The 22351-nt window shown below is 37.8% G+C and overlaps 1 protein-coding gene across 9 annotated transcripts in view; it reads left to right on the forward strand.

The window, feature by feature from the left end:
• plekha7b (pleckstrin homology domain containing, family A member 7b) overlaps nucleotides 1-22351 on the forward strand; it is a 91639-nt gene that overhangs the window by 27947 nt on the left and 41341 nt on the right. Inside the window, exon 1 of one of the 9 annotated variants that reach the window (XM_061742783.1) lies at nucleotides 19852-19967. The exons of the other annotated variants lie outside the window; for them this stretch is intronic. The gene's annotated coding sequence lies outside the window, so the exon portion shown is untranslated. Of the gene's footprint in view, nucleotides 1-19851; nucleotides 19968-22351 lie in introns of those variants that run through there. 9 annotated transcript variants of the gene reach the window in all.

Raw genomic sequence — 22351 nt, forward strand, 5'->3', positions numbered from 1 at the left:
GAGTCAGAGGGCTGTAAAAGCCAGACTGCAAATTTTCAACTATGGTCAGCAAAGAATAGAGGGGATGGTTTTGGCCAGCTTTGAATCAATAATGTTTTCTCTGCAGGATGTATAGCTACATTTATAACCAAGCTTATGTTCTAATAACATCACTAGGGGTCTTTGGGGGATTTGTGCAAATCTGTGTGCAGTAGTGGATTATGCAATGGTCAGTTTTACTTGGGCTGGTTCTACTCAGAGTGTTGACCATTCCACCCTGAAACTCAGGAACGATTCAGTTCAGATGACCTTGGTTGAGTCAGTGACTGAGCTGCATTCCCTGGAAATTACGAAACCCTAAGCAATGTTTTATTTTATGATGAACTTGATTTTGAGGCAATGTTTTTGATTGAGTTAATGAAACACTTCAGTCTTGAAAAATGAAATTCCTGAAATAGGCGCAGTGGAAAGAATTGCTCCGAATACAGGGACAGGAACTGACCTCTCCTCAACCGTAGACAGATTGCACATTTCCATGGAGATGTGATACTTCCTATGAATAGATGTACAGTAATGATGATAACAAACAGAAGGTTACAAGAATTTGAAAAGGGAGTGTATTCTTTCTTTATTGTGGCCACGGTCTTTTAGAGACTGTGATTTAGATCAGCCTCTGTGAGTGGAATAGAGATTCCATGGTGTGGATGGTTCTTGTAAATGTTCAGTCCTGCAGGCCAGTTGCAGAGCTGTGCACCAGATGTGGTCCCCTCTGGCCTCCTCTGCTGCCTGATTTAATAAGCCCACTAAGTCTCTGCAAGTGTCCCCAACTCTCAAAACACGGAGAGCTATAAATAGCCGTTAAATTCAGTTATTTTCTCTCAACCAGGTGCAGTCTCATCTATTATCTGTGTCAATTGAACTTTCTTTTGCAACTATCTAGATCTATCTATCTATCTATCTATCTATCTATCTATCTATCTATCTATCTATCTATCTATCTATCTATCTATCTATCTATCTATCTATCTATCTATCTATCTATCTATCTATCTATGATTTTGAGTATATATATATATATATATATATATATATATATATATATATATATATATATATATATATATATATATATATATATATATATACGTTCAGTTGAAATTAAGATAACGGGTGGCAAACTGGGTCACTACTTAAGAGAAGAAAAAAAAAACAAGAAGTTGATTTAGAAGTAGATGTACAGAATACATGGTAAATATATATATACATTACAGACCAAAAGTTTGGACACACCTCATTCAAACAAATAGGGAAGTGTGTCCAAATGCATATATATGTATATGTATATATTTATATATATATTCATTATGTATATATTTATTCTATGTATCTATGTATATATATATATATATATATATATATATATATATATATATATATATATATATATATATATATATATATATATATATATATATATAATGTGTGTGTATATATAACACTTTAGTCTTGTTCATTTTCCATGGAGCATTGCGGTAATGGACTAGCTGTGTGTTTAAACCCTGTGTTTCACTGTCATGTAATGCTCTGGTGGGAGTGTTCAGTAGCTGCTTTTACCCTGCCCTCTCAGTGTGTGCTCAGATTCTTTAACGAGAGGTGCAGGAGACAGCTCCTTCCAAGTCAAATTGGAGCTCAGGTAGTTCCCGGCACACAGAGACACACACCCTGCATTTCCTGCAAAGACAAGCATGCACGTAGAATGGAAAGTATTTGTCAGTCTTGATAAGCGGTCAGGAATGTCTTGGTTATCCTCCTCTGATAAAGTATTATTGATACACTGTATACACTGAGGTAAACACTGTCGCAGAGAAAAGGCTTCTGCAGTAAAATGTGCTCTCTGCTACAGAAGCTGGAATACCCTCAGGGCCAAGATTCTCTGCAGCAAAATCTACAGGACTAATGATTTTTCTTTCATACAACTTCTGTTGATGCTTATGGATGATAACTTTATCTTAATATCTCTAAACAATCCAAAATGTATCTATTCAAGGGTCAGAAAAAAAATGTGTGTGTGTGTGTGTGTGTGTGTGTGTGTGTGTGTGTGTGTGTGTGTGTGTGTGTGTGTGTGTGTGTGTGTGTGTGTGTGTGTGTGTGTGTGTGTGTGTGTGTGTGTCTTCGCTGCAGCAGATTTGGACTAGGTGGAGGGTATTTGGTGTTGGGATGACACAATCAGGTCTCGGACACAACTGGGGAAGGGATCAAGGCTTGTTTTCTAACATGAGTTTTAGCTGAATCGGATTGTTAGAAGAGCCAGTAAGTGTTTACCTGCGTCTCTGCTTCAGAACAAAAGCAGTGGCTAGTTCTGGCAGTGTACTGGAAAACAGGGATTACCCTGGTCTAGATAATGTAATCCTTAAGAATTCAATGAAACTGAGCTTTGCCTGTCCACTTCTGTTTTTCCATTTTTCCGACATTGTAAAGGAATTGCAACGTCAGCATGCTGATGTGTAGTGTACTAAATCTAACCACTCTCCACTTGGTATTTTACTGGATAATAACCAGCTCAGCTAATTACTATATTCTGTTATTTATTGTGGTAAACATTTATGTGTTGCATGGGAATTGCGTTTTAGTACCAGCAGAAGGTCAACTTCTATTTCTGTATCTCATCCAGTAGCACAGCGGCTTGTTCATGCTGTGCTTGTCTGTTGCATTTTTTGGTTCTTTTGGGGTTGCCTGATTTATTTTTGATGTTTGTGGGATTATGGGGTTTAGAGATTCAACAGATAATCTGAACATGAGCATATGCAACATGCGCACTCTGTGTGTGCTCATGGGAATGTGTATGTACGATGACAGATTGTGTTAATTTGGATGCATCAGACAGATTAATACCGTAGATCATCTGGTCCAGTTGAACCACTGGGTGTAGACAGCTCTTTGGAGTTTGAAGACAGAAAACGTCTCAAATTGCTTCTGCTTGGGGCTGGCACTTGGAGCCTGCAGGTAGGCCATATTTGCGCTGACATAGTAGGTGCCTTTTGTGAGATTTATAAGTATCGATTTTCATATGAAAGGTGCATATATCTACTTAGTGTCTGATGCAGATTGATCGTTCCATTGAACAATTTTGCTACTCGGCGCCACAATCCTTAGATCTGATGAAGGGCGGATCTTTTGTGAAAGGGAATGATCAGAAACCTGCTCTTTCTTCCCTCTCTTTTTTGTAGATGCTATATAGATTCACTAATTATTTACTCATATTCTCTTTTTCAATCCTGTGACATTTGTGTTATAATGTCATTGAACATTTTCTGATGGTAGTGGGTCTCAGTATTAGGCAAACGTAACCTCAGACGAAGAACATCATATATCTTTTCACCGTCTTTCACACATTCGCACGCACGCACGCACGCACGCACGCACGCACGCACGCACGCACGCACGCACGCACGCACGCACGCACGCACGCACGCAGTACGCACGCACGCACGCACGCACGCACGCACGCACGCACTCACGCACGCACACACACACACACACACACACACACACACACACACACACACACACACACACACACACACACACACACACACACACACACACACAGCTGGGTATGCCCTATTGCTTTGACAGGATTTAAAAGGCTAAGTTGTAGCCAGCTGCTGCTAATTATTGTCCACGAACCAAGCGTGCAGTCAGAGCTGTATTAAAGCAGATGTTTTCCCAGTTTGCTGGTCGTGAGTATTCAAGTTTGTGTTACACAATGCTGGAGGGGGAAAGATCTTATCCGAACTGAAGCAATATAGCAAAAAGGATTGGGCCAAGATTCCTTCAAAAGAATTCGAGAAACTGTTAGAGTGAAACAGGAAATAACTTCAAATCATTTTCATTCTTGCTAAATAAATAAAGGCATTGAAAAAAAGTTCTGTTGATTTTTTCATATTTATGTCTTTGCATGTAAAAAACAAGACTCGAAGAGGAAGTACAAACCTTAGAACAATACTATTTTCTACCCCTGAATGTGATGTATTACTTTATTTTGAAGACCAAACAGTCATCTGGGACTGTTACATGTGCCACAAAATTACTGCAGAACTGAAGACAACCTGCATTAGTTTAAACTCTGCCAAGCACCGTTTGTAGCATGAGTCGACATTTTACATAAATGTGCTTAAGCGTTTTGTAAAACAATGGCTAATTGGGTGGGCAGTGATGCACCATCAATATATAATGAATCAGAGTAAGCTCCATAGGAGAGAAGCTGCTGAGACAGTTGTGAGACTCCTCTTTTTATGAATATCAAAGGCAAATGCAGTTAAGTGCAAGAATGACGCGATGTTACTTCTATGCTATTCTTATTTTTCAAACTTTGAACATCATTACTGAAAATATCTTATTTGCTTGGATGATCAGAATAATTCTGCATATGTACCTAGAAATGTATGTGAATCAAGATTTAATATTTGATATTAATTCATTCATCCTGAGGGAAATTTGTCTTGGACAAAAAGGCAGGGCAGTAAATAAACATAGTGCACAATACTTACATGGACAAACTTACAAAGATACACTACACAATGAAAAATAGTACAGTCAGTGCAAATACCTTCCACACCTCCCTCGTTAGAGTGACCCGTGCCCTGGCCTAAGTTTAGGAGCTTTACTGATATGGGGTTGAATCTATTGAGGTATCACCTCTTGTATTTAACTGGAACCCCTCAGGCCTTCCTGATGGAAACAGCTCATATTGAGACGTTAGGGGTCAGCAGGGATTTATTTTTTGCCCATCTTACCGCTGAATTCTCAAACAGCAGTTGAGGGGTTTGGATGTTCCCTTATCCATTTCAGTGCTGTACGGACCAGCTTGGTTAGTTCTGATTTTAAGTTTTTTATCGGCAAATCTTTGCTCCTTTATAGGCCAATTTACATATTTGTTGTTTTATTTCACAAGCTCGCTGGAAAAAGGTCTGGTTAAATATTCAAAGAACACATTGATTTTCTCATATTGTACTTTCTCTACAGCAGCTCTTCCTGTTTCCCTGAAGTGCTCTGTTTTACATCCCTTCCCCCCAAAAAAGGAGTGAACTCAAATCAGTCAGAAATTGCATAATAAGAAGTAGTAGCTTATTTAACATTTAACAACATCACATGCACCAAAAGCTATATATAACATGGAGGAAAGGGGAAAACCCAAAGGGCACAATGAGAGTTCTTTAAACCTGAACAAGGTTGTTAAATATGGATGTTAGATCTTCATCTTAAATGCGCCCTTCAAAGACATTTTGCATTATGTATTTTTCCCTTTTGCCTAAGTAACTTGAACATTGTCAGGGTTTCAGGGGAAGGACCCAAATACAGAAGACCACAGGGACATAAGATTACCACACTATGTCCTTCAATAATAGCTAAAAGTCCTGCAAGTGCTGGACACCCAAAAAAACAAGAACCAATGATGAGATTAAGAACTTGATAGAAGTGAGACATGATGTAGGACAGATACCTGACAACAAACCAGCTGAGAAGATATAAGATATGGGACAATGTAGAGACACTGACAGACTGTCAAGGGTCAATGAGACACAGATATAGACAGTCACAACACAAATCAGGCATCCAAGGGGTTATTCCAGATAAAATGAGATACCCTAAGCTCAACATTTATTAAACTGCATCAATTAAACCTGAACTGACACTTGCACAACACCGGTGAATTAGTTCAATCAGCTACAAGTTAGTTAACTCAGGGTTGTGCATGTTCATGGCAAATGTATGTATATATCAGCTATGTAGAATGAAAACCATGATAAAAAGGAAAAAAAAAATAAAGTGTATTAAACTGAATATGTTGTTCTCAGTGAATCCTCTCACTTCAGCTTCAGCCTGTGTGTAAAATACATTTTCCACAGTGACCAGCGAGCCGTTGCCTTCTTTCCAATATGTATTGCATCCCTGACTCTGCACAAATAATTACAAGTAGAGCGAAAAAAAGTGAGGATAGCAATGGGAAGTGTTTGTATGAGTGTTAGGGCAGCTCTATGATGTGAAATATTTGAAATTTCAGGCTTCAAAACTGTTTTAATATTGTTGAGGTGTGATAACACCACCTCCATGGTCTCATCACCCCCTTGCGTTGTAGGCTAAAGCACATGTATTATATATTCAGGTTCCACATAACCTGAACAAATCCAGGTTTTGTTTCCAAGGGGATTAACATAGATAGACAGTCCTTTTTGGAACATAAAAAAAATGCAGATTTACTGATTACACTGAGTTTGCTTAGCCACGTAAGAGATACAACCTGCTTTCTGGATCGTATACCCAAAAGAGCGCAACTAATTCAAGTCTAAAACTTAAACAGGACAACTGATTAAGACTCAGAAAAACCCATAATCACAACCCAGACCGTGACGGTCATGAGATGATTGATTCTTTGTACATGATCCAAAAAGTGTAAAACTGCTGCTTATGGGAGACAAGAGACGGTGTTTACCATATGTCAGTGCTCCTTAATCCAGGTCCCTGAGGGTTACGGCCCTTTATATTTTAGATCAGGGGTGTTGGACTCCAGTCCTCAGGGGCACCGTCCTCCATGTTTTAGATGTATTCCTGCTTCAGCACACCCTACAAATGACTGTCATTAACAGACTCGTGCAGATTTTGATGATAAGCTGATGATGACCATTAATTTCAGTCAGGTGTGTTAATGCAAGGAGATAAAACATGCAGGACGGAGGCCCTCGAGGACTGGAGTCCGACACGTGTGTTTTAGATGGTTCCTTCCTCTAAAACACCCGATTCAAATGAATGGGTTATTCACAGACATGTGCCGACCTTCATGACGAGCTGGTGATGATCGGTTTATATGAGTCAGGCAGATTAAAGCATGGAAACATCTAAACATCCAGGGGTGTGGCCTTGGATGTTGGATGGGGAAGACTGGTCATACCTGATAGCAAACATCAGACTTAAATAAAAATAATAGTAATAATAATAATACTAATGAAAAAGAAAGTCTACTCTGGGTTACACGTTTACTTTCCACACAAAAGGCTGTCTCAGGTTGTTATCATTATCTTGTACTCTTGAATCGCTGTTAGGCTACAGTATGTTCTTGTTCTGAGTTATGTGGGCATAGAGTATGAAGTGTCTACAGCACTTTATGTCTATGTCCTCTGAGGATCTATATTTCTTTCTGTTCCAGCTGTGTCCAGTGATAAAGTGCAGTGATAAAGTGCTGCATTGTTATTGTTCTCATGATGGGAGTGTTTGTATAAGAACAGAGCGTATGCAAAATAGTAAGTGTCTCTTTGTCTTGTTTAATTCGTTCTTGTTATGGTTCATAGCCTTAAACACTGTAATATTCTTATTTTCATTCTGCTGACCGTGCAATCATAACTTTGCTACTTAAGCCTCCCACACATGGGTGGAACTCTTGGAAGCAATCTAACAGTGACTTGGTCAAACAAATTAATCATAATTTAAGAAAATGTAATTAAGCTAAACGATTCCTTCCCACCAAAATTTTTATCTTTAAGAATGTCAAAGGGAAAAAGTTCCTCTTTGACTTTAATATGTTGATATTGGAGGAGATTGTTAGATTGGTGTGTCTGTATATGTGTTTTTTTGTGTGTTTTGTTTTGTTCATGTGCTGTCATTACAGTAAGGTCACATGGAGGCTTGTTTTGTTGTCTATGTCAACAAATCTTTATTCTCATATCAATTTTCTTCTCTGTCCAAGACCTTTTTCTGTCTGTAGTCAGAGATTGTCAGCTTTAGCATCTTGCGTAATTCATATCCTTTCTGTTGTATGTTATATGTGTTTGGGCTTTGTTTGGTGTGTTAAGCCCTCTGGATTGTTGCTGAGCCACATCATGAAACCCAAGCAGATTCTGTAGTTCAGGGTTATTTGATAACTGGGAATATGTGGAGTGTTATTAAAAAAGTTATTAAAGAAAGAAATTAAGCTTCTTAACTATTTTCATTTAGTGCCTAATATATATTTTAATTATTTTTCACTAAATTGTTTTTTGTCAGAAAATGCATATGTTGTTAGATTTTATAATTATCTGTAGGGGTCTCAATGAAAACCAAGATTAAACATTGTTAGAGCACAAATATATCTACATTTTGGGAGAATTTTTCACACTGAAGTTTTAGGTGCAGTCTCCCCATTTCTATTGTCATTCCTATCATGCATAAGGCGACGGTAGGAAGAAACGACTACCGTAATTTGCGGACCATTAGGCATACCACATTATAAGATGCAATATCAATGAAGGGAGTATATTTTCATAAATAAGGCCCACCGGGCTATAAAGCGCACGATTAAACGTATATGAACAGAAACAAAACAGTTGAACTTTATTCAACTCATTCACATAACTCAGAATATCGTTCAGTTGTAACTAATACACAAAAATTCACTCACATTTTAAATCATTTGTCTTCCACAAATCCACAAATATAAAAGTGGAGGAGGTAAGCGCCGTACTACGTCCTGTTCTCTGATTGGTTCATCGTTGGCATTTTACTCTAAAAAGCTTATGTTGGCTTTATGTCTAAATAGAGTAAGGTAACATTGACTAGATGCTGGATGATGGCTGCTTGCCAGCACTACATAATTAGTTATCTAGCGTTGTCGGACGTGGGAACCCGTATCCAACTAAGGACCGACTTTAATACAACCACCCTGTGTCAGCTGAATGACCATCAATCAAGCAGAGCGGCTTCGTCGCTTTCCAAAGTCGCACTACAACATTTTGACAGATTTTTGAGCGCAGTGATTATATGGCGCACTGCCGATTTTTTACTTAAAATGTAAGGATTTTAACTGCGCCTTATAGTGCAAAAAATAGGGTATCTATTACCAGGAAGAAACCTCCAGCAGAAACACTCTTGAAAGGCATGCATAAGCCTCAGCTGGTTGAGGGTTGAGAGGACAGGAAAGATATGCCAACAAACTCAAGGAGGTCAGTCAAAGGGTATCTACCTAGGGTAAGTTCAGTGTAAACCCGCTAAACAGGAACCTCTAACGTCTCCTCGGCCCATTCAGCTATCATGTCTCTCTTACACTGTAGCGCCACGCAAGAACTGTTGATTGAAAAAATAACACAGCTGACTATGGGGCAGCGGAAATGTGCATTTTTTACTGTTCATAAATGGCCAGCAGCATAAGAAGAAGAATCCAGTAAAAGAAGAAAGAGAAGAAGAAACATGTAAACAATGGATGCTACTGGCAATTCTTTTTTTAACATCCACCGCAGTGGTAGCGATTGAGATGACTAGAAAACCCCCCATCAGACCTCTACATTGGCATAATACGCCAACAAGACCTGAACCGACTCGTGAGTCCATTTATTGTTTTTTCTTGTAATCTCAAACTTGATCAAATGGAAACGCGCCTACTATAGGACACAAACAAGAAACACAAAATGAATAGCAATATCAGTTGCATATACGTATATGGAAAAAATCTTCAGTGCATTCTTGGAGGTCCGCCATAAACCTAGGCCTAAGGCAGCATAATGAAATCAGGCAAGATTATTCTTAGCTAGGAACCTTATTATGCAAATTTGATTAAATTAACCCTAGTGAAAGACCTTTGCAGATTGCTTATCTTTCTGTGCCAACATTTGCAAAAGTTGTTTATTTTCCTCAGGATGAAGAGTGTTTACAGAAACCGAGTCAATCAGGATCTCCTTCATCAGCACCGGCTGCCTTTTACCTGACCTGGGATCATTTGCTTTGACCCCTGCTTCAACTCTCGTTGCCAAATAGCTTGCCTGTCATTCATCTCTAGCTTTCTCCCTGCCTGCAGCAAAGCCTGCTGTTCAGTCCTAAAGCCGGCACAGTGAGAAACATTAACATGTTGTTGAATTATAAATGCTGTCACCTATAGATTATGCAAATCAAAGCTAACTATTATTATGAATTGATTTTAATAATTATTAATTAATTATTAAAAATAGTTCTTGTAAGACTACACATTTTTTCCTAATTCTTTGATTGAGAAGCTATAAACTACAGATGCATTTTTTTTAGTTTGATCCAATTCTAAAACAATAAAATAAACATCTACATTATCCAACATTTCAAATTAAAAAAAAAAAAAAAAAAAAAACAAACCTATCCAAAAGATAAATATAATGGGGCTATTGGAAAAGTAAAAAGTTAAAAATTTGAATTTGAATTAATCTTACCCATGATTCCAGTCATCAAAAATGATGTCAGTATCAACACCTGATTCCAATTTTGAATTGGATCGGCTCCACCTCCACTGTGAATATTGTAATTTGGCTCGGCCCACATCACACCACCACCCACCAAGCCAACCATGTGACGTCTGGATTGCGGCTCATGTTAGATCCATGTCAGTTCCTCGACAGACTGATAGAGGCTGGCTCCAAAAGCAAGTCAATCTCCACTAACTCCTGTGTTAAAATTTCCAACTTTTGTGCAGAAATAAATATATTTACAGCCTTATTAAAAAAAAACGTTTTGGTCTCAATCATATGATTTCACATCCTTGGCAACTTGGGGGGGCGTTGTGTATCGCTTCAGGGAGTTTATATAAAGCAACACATTTATTTCTAATATGACTGATTGACAGTCAGCTCAGCCAATCGCTCATTTGTATTAACCTAGTATCAGCTAAATGTGAGGTTTCTTTATTTCTCCGTTGAGTAAACATGATAAACAGTATATTCCGCTGTAACAGTGCTGCTTTGCAGATATTTCGGTGGGGTTGAGCTGAAGGAGCTAGGAGCAAAGCTAACTTTGATTGATATGCGGTGGGCGTGTTCCCATTGGCTTCTTGAGTATCTTGGCTGTGCCCAGTGAAAGAACAGCTTCAAAACTGGTCTTCAGAAACCAATGGGCTTTTGATTGATTGATTGATTGGATTGATATCTTTATTTTAATCAATTAGATAAAAAGAACAATAATAATCACTAGATAATATTTATAAATTAATACATTTAAATACCAAATGCGTTCAGAGTCATGCTTGAAAAGGAGTACATGTATATATGTTATTTCCATATACATATACACATATATACACATACAGACATATTACATATATGTGACCTAATGCTTTATCTATCGTTTTATACAGTTTATGTCACCCATCAGCACATGACACTGATCTGCTCCATCTCTGCTACCCAAACTCACCAGCGTTGGGGCAATACAGCTATAAATGGTTGAACCAGATAGAAAGTACCAATAAGAGAAAGAACTAGTCTTACAAATTTGTATACTCGTTGAATTTTTAAAAAGAATTTGTATTTGATTACTACAGTAGTAAAAAAAACATATCACTACTGGGTAATGTGAGCTTTAAACTTGTCAATGTTATCTGGTGGTATTATGACGATAATTGTAGCTTAATGTTGTTGTTCACAAGACTGAGGATGTTTGGTAACTGATGCGTTTAAAAGACTGCTGGCGGTGGTCTGCATTAAAACAGTGGAACATTTAAAATGTATTCTTGAGACTGTATGGATACACACATCCAAAAGCACAGATAACTCTTCTGCTGGCTGGTGCATCATTCAGATGACCGCAGATAAAATGGACCATTTAGCACATATGGCTCTTTAATGCAGCAAGCTAAAGTTATGATCAAATTTGTCCAGCATTGTGCACGCAGCAGGGCAAAACCTTTTTCTCTTGTCCTGCAGAGTGCTGACACATAGTTTTCATTTTGCAGCTCCATAAAAGCTGTGATTCAACCATCATGATCAAACTTCTTCTTTTTTTGTGCATCACATATCTCGCCCTCCCTCCGACTTGCAGTAGGTGAAAAGTTAACTGTGTCAAAAAGGAGGAAGGTAAAGATCAGCATGTTCTTTTTCATATATCACTGATTCTCTTTTAGCAACACCTTTTGCGTGAGATTGAGTCCCAACTTTGATAAAGAGCTCAGCTCACTTCTCTGAAGTTATGTTTTTATTCATGTGTGCGGTGATGAAGGAGAACAGGATAATGTGAAATTTTGAGGTGTTACAGAGAAAATAGGCCTTGTTTTTCCCGTGTCAGATTTTAGATTAAAGTTTGACAAATATTTGTTTGATGATTTTCTTATTTAATCATCTTGATGAGATGCAATGGTCTGTATTTTAGCTATACTCTGTATATATTTTTTATTCTTCTATTATGTGCCATAAAGAGGCACAGCTTAAACTGCCCTCTGATGCGTTCGTTAGCAGACTGTATCCTTTCTCTGTTGCATTGTTGCATTTTAGTGATAGCTTTTAAACCACTTGCAAAATGCAACATTTCTGCTGATGAAATACATCTGTTTAATCAGATTTATTCATGATGCAGCAATGCAGTTAATGTGATTCCACAATGCTGAGAACTTATATGTTTGCCCTTTCTGATCAGTTTGTCATGAACTTACTTAATCAGTACAGCCAACACAGGATAGTGCTTACACACTGTGAGTGTGCTGATAAAAAGCTTGCTAAGATTCAGCTTTTAAAGAGCTTTTAAAAGTGTAGGTTGGTCTCTTTAATAGCACAATATTCACTGATCTGTTTTTCCTTAATCTGAGCCATGGATGTTTCCTGTAATTAGATTTAACGCAATATTTAAGGGATTATAGATTGCCACATTTGACTGTGCTTAAACCCAGAGTGCAACTGCTCCAATTGTTGGGTTTTTCAATTGTATGGATTGTTTATTCACTTAAAGGTGCATTTTTGTAACATGAAGAGTTAGAGATCAATAAGGCCACTTTCTGTAGATTGAATTTACTTGTGCAGTGTCACACCGTAATCGTCTACTCTACACTGTTTTTCTGTATACTGATTCCCACAAAGTCACACACTTTCGATATGACAGTTTTGTTAGTAGATATGAAAAAATGAAAAAAAGATGTCTTCTCTTTGCTCTGGGTTATCAGTATTCATTGATAAAACTGCTGTATAAATCCAAAGTGTTATTGGCCACTCATTGATTTATTCACGAGCTACAGTTCCTCCAAACAACAACAAAATATTTTTTTTTTATCTAAAAATATTAGAATCACTAACAGAGAATCACTGTCAGTGTCAGAAATAGGGTTGCAAAATTCCGGGAATTTTCAAAGTTGGAAACTTTCCATGGGAATTAACGGGAATATATGGGAATTAACAGGAATTAACAGGAATAAATAATACATTTACAGAATTGAAGGTTGGCCCTTAACAGGGAACTTAAATATAGTTGGGGGAAATATATTGTAGCATAGTCTTGGCTAAAACAACCAGATTTAATGCAAGTACACTCCTCAATCACATGCACACAGCACATTGCTTACTGCAGGGCTATTGAGGCCACACCCCCTACATGCACTGTGCATTCCTCCATCACATGCACAGGTGATTTCTTGAAGCTGGAGGCCACACATTTGAGCTCAAAGCACAAGACTATTGAAGCCACACATTTGAGCCCACGGACTATATAAAGTCAAGTAAGTTTTGATAATATTATGGGGTAAATATAATTGATCTATAATGGTATTAATGTTTAACTTGCAAATATTAAATTAAAAATGTATTAACACAGTAGCTAGCTAGCTGGTAAGTTAGTTGCTAATGTTTGGATATGATACAGTTTGTTTAAATTACCCCCAATTTCCAGTTAATTCCCATAAATTCCCATAAATTCCCAATAATTCCCATAAATTCCCATAATTCCCATGGAAAGTTTCCAATTTGGAATATTTCCAAAATTCCCCAGCTTAACTTCCCATGGAAAGTTTCCGGAAAGTTTCCGGAAATTTACCGGAAATTTTCCACCCCTTTGCAACCCTAGTCAGAAACCATGTCTGGAGTAACAAAAACAAGTGGATAAATGTACTTTACATTTATGACAAAGATTGGAGTTAGCCCCTTGACCCTGTACAGGATTAAGCAGATCCAGAAATTGGATGGATGGATTTAGTTAGCAGGAAATACTCTCTGGATGCGAACAGGAGGGTAATAAATATGGTGAAAGCATTTTAATTTGTTGTTGAATGTTTGTGATTAGAGAAAGAAGTACAGTTTGAAAAAACCTTGATGCAGATCTTGTTCCAGTCTACGGGGCTGAACAACACTTGCCCCCAGAGCTGCTTCAGAGAGTCATAGTCTGAAGAATCAGGGCAAAGTAATAAAGCATAAATTTTGGTAATCAGACCTTTATGAGATTTGGCCAAAACTATAACGGTTCCCAGCTCAGACAGTAGGAGACACTCCATAAAACTAGCCACATATTTTAGTTGAAATAAACACAAGAAACCTGTTCTCCAATCACTTCGTCCAAGTGATTTTGCTATAGACTAAAACCAGTGAGTACAATAGTAACAGTCTCACCTGAACCTTCATCTCCTGGGTGAAAGGCCTGTGCCTCATTATCCCACACTCCCTCAGAGCCTGTGAATGCAAACCTTGTCAGTTTTTATGCTCTCCCTCAGCCATATGCAAATGTATAGTAATACCATTTGAAAAAAAGGAAGATATCTACATATATGCAGTATATATATGGTAATGAGAGTCCAAGAGGGCTAATACACGATTCCTAGAGCCTTTGATCAAGTGTCATTATGTGACCAGTTGGGAAAGATTCATTTGAGTGCAGTCGTTTCTTTCTCTCTTTTTACTGTTCTCTTGAAACTCCCATCCATCCATCTATTATCTATACCCAGTTAATCCCGTTGAAGGTCACGGGTGTCTGCTAGAGCCTATCACAACTCTCGTCAGGGGAAAGGCAGAGGTACATGCAGGGCGCCAGTCCATCACAGGTCCTTAAAAGCTTAAGCAACGCTCACCCGGACAAGCATGAAGTGAAATAAACTGATCATTTATTTTTTCAATCTTTACTTATTTGGATGGGATAATTTTTACGTAGAGCAATCAGAATCAGATAGGAGCCGACAGCATATACTTTCACCATGATTTTTAATTATTTGTCTAACATAGGGCTTTCCTACAGTATATTTACTTTAATATAACATGCTATTGTCTTACTCACAGTTGCTACCACACTTGCTTTGGGCAGTTAGTTAGATTTTTTTTTGGAAAGTGTTGGAATAATGAGAGATTTTTATCAGTATTTCTTAGAGGTGGGTGCAATTCATCGATGTGTCGATGCATCGACACATCGTCACATCGACACAAGAATCGATTATTAAAAAAAAAAGAAAAAAAAATGTTTTTTTTTTTTTTTTTTTTTTTTTTTTTTTAAGTTATCCTATCCAGATTCCAGACTGAATAAGCTGCTGAATCATTTCATTTTCAAGAATGCACATTTCTTATTGTTCACTTGAAATATGGCAGATATGTTTACACTAAGTTCATATCTGGTTTACTTGAATTAATGAACTCATTAAATCCAGGGCTTGACCGTTTTCAGTGTTTTCCGCCAATAGAGGGTGCAGAGCTCTCATGCAAGTGCAGCTTTCCCTGGTCAAAGTTAAGTAAGTCAAAGAGCAAATGTTTACATAGTCATAAAATAAATTATTTTGTGTCTTTGAAAAATACATGTCAAATGTTCAAAAAACCTTGTTATTTACTTAATGAGTGTTGTTAGAGGAACTGAGTTAATGGATTGGCTATTTATTTACAAATGTAGCCACAGATGAAGACAAAATCAATCTTGTATGGAAAAAAGCATTAAAAATCACAATAATCGAAGAATCGTGGCACCAATAATCGAATCGAATCGACAATCGTTATAATCGAAGAATCGAAGAATCGAAGCTCCAATAATCGAAATCGAATCGAATCGTGAGGTACCCTTGTTTGCACACCCCTAGTATTTCTTTACATTTACATACAGTAAACATGAATAAATACTGTGTTTACTTTGACCTTAAACCACTTGACATTGGAAGTTTCTGATAGGCTTATTGACGCCAAGGACCTCTGTTGATGAGCATGGGAAAATCAAGAGAAACCAACCAAGACATCATGAAAAGAATCCCAAAAGAATCACACAGACCTATCATACTGTTTAGGAAAGAGATGGCCCTTTGCGTCCCAGAGATGATCATACTTTTGTGATGAATATGCAAATTAATCCCAGAATAACAGCAAAAGACCGTGCACAGATGCTTGCTGAAACCAGACATAGAATATCCTTATCCACAGTAGCAAATGTTCTGTTCTAACATGAGCTGAAAGGCTACGCAGAGAGAACAACCCACTGTCAAAAAGTCGGATTACAGTTGGAAGCTGCATTTTGGAACAAAAATCTTAATTTCTAGAGGCCTGTCTAGTAGTCTGATAAGAACAAAATTGATCTGGTTGGTTATCATGATTGCTCTTATGTTTGAAGAAAAAGGGAATGAGTTTTAAGACATCAGAAAAACATGTCATCTGTCAAGTTTGGGGTTAGTAACAGCAGTGACTGGTAATTATACAAAGTAGATGGCTGCATAACGAATGTGGACAAGTTAAATCAGTATCTCTAGACATCAGCCAAAAAGTGGCATGAATGGCTCCTCCAAGTGGACAATGGCCCCAAGCATACTTCTCGATTAGTTGCAAAGTCACTAAAGGACAACAAAAGGCAGTTACTTTTGACCTGTCACAAAGTAATTTTAAAAAGGGTCCTAAAAAATAAATCTTTAATAATTTTCTTATACTATCTAACATCAGAAAGGAAGTGTTTCCTTACATTAACCACAAAAAACGTGTTTTATGTGTCTTTTTTTGAAACTTTCCAAAGTTCTGTTGTATGTTGTACCACAATATGGGGTAAAGCACAGTTGTAACTCCAATGAAATGTGCTTACTCAGAACTGTGTGCGTTGAATGCTAATAAGGTGGTAGTTCTTTTAGGTTATGCCAAAGCCTTTGTCTGACAGGGGGCTTAGACATTGGCAAGTCTGTGCACCCGCTTGTGGTTTTGTTTGAGGCTGTTTTTGAGCAGTAGTCTGCTGGATGATTGCAAGCTTGTTTACGAGCTATTTTGGACTAGACACAGTGTTGAGAGATAGCTGGCCTTCAGCATGATTGTAAAACTGTGTCAACACAGCTTAGGATTGCTTGGGTTCTAAACACTTGACATAAAGATGGTGATAGTAGTGAATGAGACCAGCGACTGTGAAAATCCAGTCAGTCAGATTGAAGCTGGCATCCCTCATTTCCATTTTGAGTCACAGTGGAATTTCACAGTATTGTAACTCTTTGGAGAGATTGCCAAAATAGTTTTTCTCCAAATGTCATGAAAATGAGGCCGGTTGAGGCCACTGCTCTTCCCCTCTATGAAACCAATAAAGGTCAGTATATGAGAAAATCCAGCCGTTACACGCTTATCTTCATAATTGCTCCCTTTGTCCAGATAATGTGCAAAAAACACTGAGCTTAATTATTTTTGTCTCTGAGGCCTAAGATGCTGCAGGGTCTCCTGGTGAAGCATATTATCTTTTTCTCATGATGTAATATTGTGGGACTCTCTGTAACACAGTAACATTACCTTGGTGGCATATATCAGGCACATACAGTACATACATACATGCGCTATTGTAGGAGTTAGCAGCAGTTTGTGGCATCTCATTTAGCCTGTCATGTGTGCATATCTGCAGCCCTTTGAAACACCACAATCAATTTAGTGGATATTGCAGAGGCACATCATTAATGGACCAACAATAATTAATGATGCTTTCGTTACTGCTTGTTGGAAATAAAGTCATCAGCAGCCTAGCAAAATTTGTAAGATCGAATACTACTAGATGACATTTACAGGACTGTCTCAGAAAATTTGAATATTGTGATAAAGTCCTTTATTTTCTGTAATGCAAAAATGTCATACATTCTGGATTCATTACAAATCAACTAAAATATTGCAAGACTTTTTTTATTTTAATATTGCTGATCATGGTTACAGCTTAAGAAAACTCAAATATCCTATCTCAAAAAATTAGAATATTCTGGGAATTTTAATCTTAAACTGTAAACCATAATCAGCAATATTAAAATAATAAAAGGCTTGCAATATTTCAGTTGATTTGTAATGAATACAGAATGTATGACATTTTTGTTTTTTTTAATTGCATTACAGAAAATAAAGAACTTTATCACAATATTAAAATTTTCTGAGACATTCCTGTATATACTTACTGGTTTGAGACATTGCAGCATGGGAGATTGCTGCAGTGGTTTGCATTGGTGCCTCGGGACAAGAAAGTTGCTGGTTTGGACTTGAGATGAGGCTTCAGCTGTGTGTAGTTTGCATGATCTCTCTGTGCCTGCAAGGGTTTCCTCTATGTGTTTCCTCCCACAACCAATCAATTCCAAGTTGGCCATAGCTGTGAATGTGAACACCCATAGTTGTCTGTCTCTGTGAGTTAGCTTTAAGATGGACTGAGTACGTTACTAGGCTGTCTCAGCCAATGGCAGCAGGGACAGGCTTCTGACCATGTGATTTCTCCACTGGGATTTCTCCACACTCCTGAAGTCTTTTCCCTCCATTTTGTACAGTAGATGTTGAAAGAGAGAAGTTATTTGAAATTCAGCAAATAGAAATGTTTTTGTGTCTAACGGCTTGCGCAAAGTAGCCACAACTCATTCTTCATTGAACAGGTATTGTTCTAAACTATTGTTTCGCTGTTGTTGAAAATTCAAGTCCAGTCAAGCTTTATGTTCGACATACAGCACAATTTAAATTACAGTCCTCTCTGACCCACGGTGCAAAAATACAGGCAATAAAATAGAAGCATAATTTAAAATGACATAAAATAATAAACAATCAACAAGACATAGTAATATATATCAACAAGACATAAAATAAACACTGTGTCACAAATTTGTTGTCATGGAGACAGTAATGTTTTCACCTGGCCTTGCTGGATATATGGCTGTTCCCCTTTCAGTGCATTAAATTCAGGGAGATAATTATTTAAATCAATCTCTGCAGAAAGATATTTCCAAACATTCTGCCCACAATTCACTGCCAGTTGAGTCATTACTTACAGTCGAAAACAGCATATCTTTAACATTAAACCTTATTTTTATTTTTTTTTGGGGAGTAACATAAAATCATTCATATGAATTGTTACCTGCAGAGGAATATACCAAATATACTGGGAATTTACCAAATGGTAAGGAAGCAGCGATACACAGGCACACCCGCTTTTTTGTAGGCCAAATAGTTCTTTCTTGGACAGTAAATTGAAGTCTAAAACATTCTTCTTTCCTCATTATTGTTATTATATTTGAACAAATATCAGACTTTAAGGTCTTTTTTTCACTTTGGCTGTTTCATGAAGCCACCTGGGAAACTGTACGTGAGGCAACTAGAAATGATGCTTTAACAGTAATGGATAGACTTGGCAATTAAAATCTGAAATGGCAATTTAGCCTCTAACAGGATGCCTCTGGTAAACTTGTCTAAAATCAATCTCCAAATCATCACAGACTTGTTATTGAAGGAGAGAAATTTACAGCCTATTGACAATTAGACACCAAGGACCTGGCATTCGTTCAAAATAAACAATTTCTCAAGACTATGTTGATGGCAAAGATACTGTACTGTATTTTCTCTTCAGTAGTTGCTGCATAACTTGCATTTTCCTGAAAGGGATGATGTTTAGCACATTCTGAGAAAGTGGGAGTGAGAGGTGGAGAGGACGGGCAGATCTGATAAGCCACAGAGGCATTCCCCTGTTGGTGAGGAGATGGGTCTTTGCAGCAGCTCTCACCAGCAGTGGAAAGCAGAGATTACGAGCTCCCCCTTCAGCCCACAGCCCGCCGTCTCCACTTTATTCTGCTCTTTGTGGATGACACTATGAGCCACCCTCTTTGCATTTTTCACCTACCACATTAATTTTAGCAGGATTTTCGTGACTTGCAGCTTTGCAGCGAGCCAAGCAGCTAATTCATGATGATTCACAATCTCACAACATGTTAGACTCTCCACGCTAGGTGCAGTGCACACCAGGACATCGTGAGAAGTTAATGGAGGCAGAGAAATCTGTGCTCACTCAAGAAGACTTTTTTCTTTTTTTTCCTGAGGGTAAGTTATCTTAATAGAGTTTAAGTGAGTGGTGCGATCCCTGACAGACAGTAGATTTGTGTTGAGGAGCGGTCTCCAGTTTGTGGACCAGTTTGAGTGTGTATTTTGGTGTGAGAAAGAGAGATGCTCAGCTTTGCCTCTCCTCTCCCTCTGACAGTTCTTGGCCCGGTTTCCCAGATCAGTTAAGTAACTCTTAACAGCGAAAGACTTCTTTCAAACCATCTTAAGGAGCCTGTGAAAGAAGTCTTTCGCTGTTAAGAGCTACTTAACTGATCTGGGAAACCGGGCCCTTGTGTGTGACAAGTGTTGTCTTGAGCTTCTTGTTTTGCTGTACGGAGCTGTTATGGCTGAACTATGTACACCTGAACCCAGTTGTTGGACTTATTAGAAAAAGCGCTTTTTTACAATTTCAGTTCTCAGCCTACAATTTCAGCTGTTATTCTGCTATCCTCAGTTGAGAAGTCTGCTTAACCTCGGTTTTGTAAAGACTGATAAAACAAGTTCCAAGAGGTTTGTGCACAGGGTTAGGGTTGTGGTCACAAGCCCAGTGTTTTCAGGAATGAAATGATACACTTGGAGATGCCTTTTTGCACCCCTCTGCATGAAGAAATGCCAGTCATTCTTTGTACTCTTTATCTGGCGTCAAAGAGAAACTGTGCTTAACCTGATTGCACGCAAGTGTTAGTAATGTGGCCTGTTTTTGAAATAAAAATGTTTTGAGCTTCCCAGATTTTGTTAAAGAGAACTTGTGTCAGGGTATTATAAGTACCTTTGCAGTGACACTGTATGAACACTTACAGTATAATTTTGACCACTCTGCCTTGTTGCTATATTCATACAAATCAGTATCAAATTTCAGAAATAAATGCACTGCAAAATGTTTTTTGAGTCTACTTCCTTATTTCTCCTAAGGTATCATATCATTTCATGGTATTCACATGAAATTGTTGAGACTGCATTGAAATTCATGTGACTAAAAAGCTGTTTCTCTTCTACATAATCAAGGAGACTGCATGTTTTTGCAGTAGTGTGTCTCCCCCAGTGGAACAGCCTCCCCACCAGCTTTAATGGAAGGTAGCCTTCTGCAAATAAATAGGCCCACTGTGCTGCAGCGCTTGTACACTAACTGGGAATGCTGCAAATTCCATGACAAGTAGTTCAGAAATAATGTGGCTAAAACAAAAGCCTCATAGAATTCAGGTTTCCAATTAACAAGGGATGTTGGTACACTGCAGAATATGTGCCCGTTGCAGCTGAGCAGGTTATGAGTCTCTGTGTGTATTTTTGAATCCATATGTGCTGGATGTATGTACATATGCATATGCATTTGTACGATGTTCACAGTTGATGTCATGTTTTTTGAGTTTGCCTGGTTGCATAGTTTTCTGAAATGCCAACTCATAAGTCTTTCCACCCTGCTTGGTTTTATTCCCCTCCTGCTGCTGCATGTCGATGCAGTGAAGAACAGCTTTCTGTTTGTGAAATGCTGTGCCTTTAAAGTAAACTCAGCACTTCTCCTTCAGAAGATTCCCTCTATCCTTGATGTATACATTTAATTTATTTAGCGAATATCGGGAAAACATATTTACCTCAGCCACTTGCATCTTTGCAGATGTTTATGAGAAAAACTGCTTGTGTATTGATCCCACAGTCAAGCGTAGCTAACAAGAAAAACAGAAACAAGTTGTTTGTCCTTGGAAGCAACTTGGTTCAAGTGCAAAAATTTGCATCTTTTTTGAGGAATTGAACATGTATAATGATTATTGAGGGAACTAAAAGGAATTCAGAGGAAATTAAATTAGTATCCTACAAAAACCAGATAGTAACGTAAACTATAGCTCCTATGTTTCAGAAACATTATTTTGACCAGGACTTTTTATCTGTTATTCTTATTAGAGAAAAAAGCTATAAATAAATAATACTATTGGATGAAAGGGATAAACTTATACTGTATATCTTGTACATTTCTATGTATCAATAGTGTTTCAAATATTTTTACAGGGGAAGTTTGTAAACACATTGTGTTTATTTCACTGCACAAGCACTTCCAGTTAGATGCTAACTGCATTCCCTTGCCCTGTACCTTAACATGTGCAATGATAATAAAGCTGAATCTAATCTAAAAAATCTAAAAAAAAATCCTCGTTTGTGCTGATCAAATCGAACTCGAAATGATGCACTTGAGAGTCAAGTGTGTACTGGGTGCTATTATAGTTTGAACAGATAAGAGACAACATCAGTGCATCAGTGACAAGTTACTTTTACGTTTTTCACTTTTCTTTCCCATTTTTGATAAAATATTGAGAGGAAAGTTGAGAAAGAAATGGTTTGTACATATGTCACTAATTGCAGTATTTTTCTTTTTCTTCTGGAAAATGATTGCT

The sequence above is a fragment of the Cololabis saira genome, chromosome 2, assembly GCF_033807715.1.
Source record: "Cololabis saira isolate AMF1-May2022 chromosome 2, fColSai1.1, whole genome shotgun sequence".
Classification (NCBI taxonomy): domain Eukaryota; kingdom Metazoa; phylum Chordata; class Actinopteri; order Beloniformes; family Belonidae; genus Cololabis; species Cololabis saira.